Below are 2,518 nucleotides of genomic sequence, written 5' to 3'. Positions count from 1 at the left end.
ATAACCAAGGAGATCCGATCCATAAGGAGTCTACTATAGACCTTTGTGGACGAATTTTTGCTATTTTGGTAACGATTACATGTTTTATCTCACCGATACATTTGGTAGATATCATTATATGAACACACACACACACACACATATATATATATATATATATATATTCTTCCTCCGTTTTTCCCTTCTTTGGACTTTCCTTGTTTCCGACGAAGAGCTCCGCTCAAAACGTCATACTCTCTCTCTTTCCTTTCCCGAGCGTCTAGTAACACTATCTGTATCACGTCTTCACGTTGTTGTTTTTTGTCTTTTTCCTTTTTTTGAACCTATATATATATATATATAACAAATAAAAGGGTAAAAGATTATCAATTTATTAATTTATATATATTTATTTATTTATATATGCGGTGGTTGTCTACTCCATATGCAGAGGTAGACCACCACCTCCTGTACCTACACCTTAGAACCATCATGGCATCTGATGTGGCTTTTTAAACCAAACAATGTTCTGAAAAGACACCAACATAGTTTGCATATCTGATTTGGCCCACCAAAGAGCTGCATTTAAGTTCTTGTCTTTGTTGATCTTAAAATATCTCTTGAGGCCTTCGTTAGATTTGCAAACCTTCTGGCATTCGTTGCATTCAAAGGTGTGCACAGACATAGAGACAGAATAGTTAGTGAAGGTCCGTTTTCAAATGGGTTTGCAAATGAGATTTGAGCCCAGCAAAAGAAAAGCATGGTTTGTCACAAACTGTGCACAGAAAAAGGTCATTGTCGTTCACCTTCTCGATCGTAACATTCTTCCTCAAATCTTTTTTGAGTCTTGCATGCATTACCCTGGCCTCTTCAAACTCTTTCATATGAAGTGCATGATTAATTTATGCAATGAAGTTCTACAAATCCAATCATATCTGCCAAAAAACGGAGGCGATAAGATGCTAAAAAATTGTAGGACGTTTGTCCATGCATACCATTGTTTCGTACATAGATATAAATTCATATTTTAATTTGGAATTATCATAAAGATAATAATAGGAACTTAATAAAAGAGCCGAGAAGTTGGATCTATGAGTTTCATGTTTATCTATTCCTATCTATGAGTGATAGTGATGGGAGTCATGTCGAATATTAAACCACAGCTAACAGATGAACGGTTAGGGAATGGTGTAAATATAGAGATATCGATAACATTCTCTCTATAGATTAGCATAGATTTTCTCATTAAATCTCCATATATGCAGCATAGAGCAAGTTAAGTTGGAGAAATGTCCAATGAGAAAAACGTTGCCTAATGTAAACAGATGAAGAATTGCCGCGTGGAAGGTGTTTATAAGCCATTAAAAAAACAGACAGAGACCGTTAGATTCACTTCAACATTTAGATTTAATTCGTCAAAATATTTTCGTCGCTTTGAGACCGCGACGACCTGTTCACTGACAAAGGTCTGTGCTGCATTCTGAGAAAGTAACAGTTAGTTCATGATATATATGTACGTATGTATGTGTGTATGACTGGGAGAACAATGCCTGTCATCGGCACGGATGGAGGAAGCAGGTTCAGGAGGGGCTCGACACTTTTGAGAGAGCACGTATCCAGCATGAAGAACTTGAGTGAGCTGCGCGAAAGCGCACGGCTCGTATAGTGAATGGGGGAAAGCTTGGTCTGCAATGTTTGCAGTCGTGTATGCTTGTCAAGAGCAGGGCTCATTAGCCACCAACGGAGCCGCAAGTGCAAAATATAAGTTAGTCCTAGAGCGCAGAATGTTCCTGAAGGTCGGCAATGGTCTTCCTCGGTCAGGAGGCGGCGGCGGCGGAGGAATTAAAAAGAGTGAAGTGGGAGTGGATTAGGGACTCTTGTTTACTCGAGGTCCGTGTTAAGGTAATATGGATGTGTAATAAAGGAGAAAGTGAAGAAGAGGGGGTAAATTCAAATGGGAACCTGACGATTGAGGCTGCGTTATACTTCCGACGTATTTTGCTGAGAAGAGAGAGATAAGGGAAGTGTGTCAGGATGTGCCGTAAGAAGAGAAATATGGGAGCGATAAGGTAATAAATTAGACACACACACACACACACACATGTATATATACATATGTATATATATACATATATACATATATATGCATATATATATATATATGCATTGCAACTGCTCAGCTACTGGGAAAGGCTGAAACAGCTAAGACTCTACTCCCTGGAGAGAAGGCATGAGAGGTATGCAGTAATATACATCTTGAAGATCCTGGAAGGAATTGTGCCAAATTTTGGCATTGAATGCCAGAACGGGACGACACTGCATAGTGCCAAAGATCCCAGCAATGCCATCGCGCTTCAGGACCAGTTACTGCAACAATTTGGGTTTCAGGGGCCCACAGCTTTTTAATATTCTCCCAGAGAGCCTGAGGAACCTGCACAAAGTAGATGTAGAGGTTTTTAAATCAAAGCTGGACCTCTTCCTGTCGAGAGTCCCAGATGAACCTACCTCGCGGCAGGAGGTGCAAATGAGGGTTGCTAAA

Source organism: Octopus bimaculoides, chromosome 30 (assembly GCF_001194135.2).
Source record: "Octopus bimaculoides isolate UCB-OBI-ISO-001 chromosome 30, ASM119413v2, whole genome shotgun sequence".
Lineage (NCBI taxonomy): Eukaryota > Metazoa > Mollusca > Cephalopoda > Octopoda > Octopodidae > Octopus > Octopus bimaculoides.
This window is presented reverse-complemented; position numbering follows the sequence as displayed.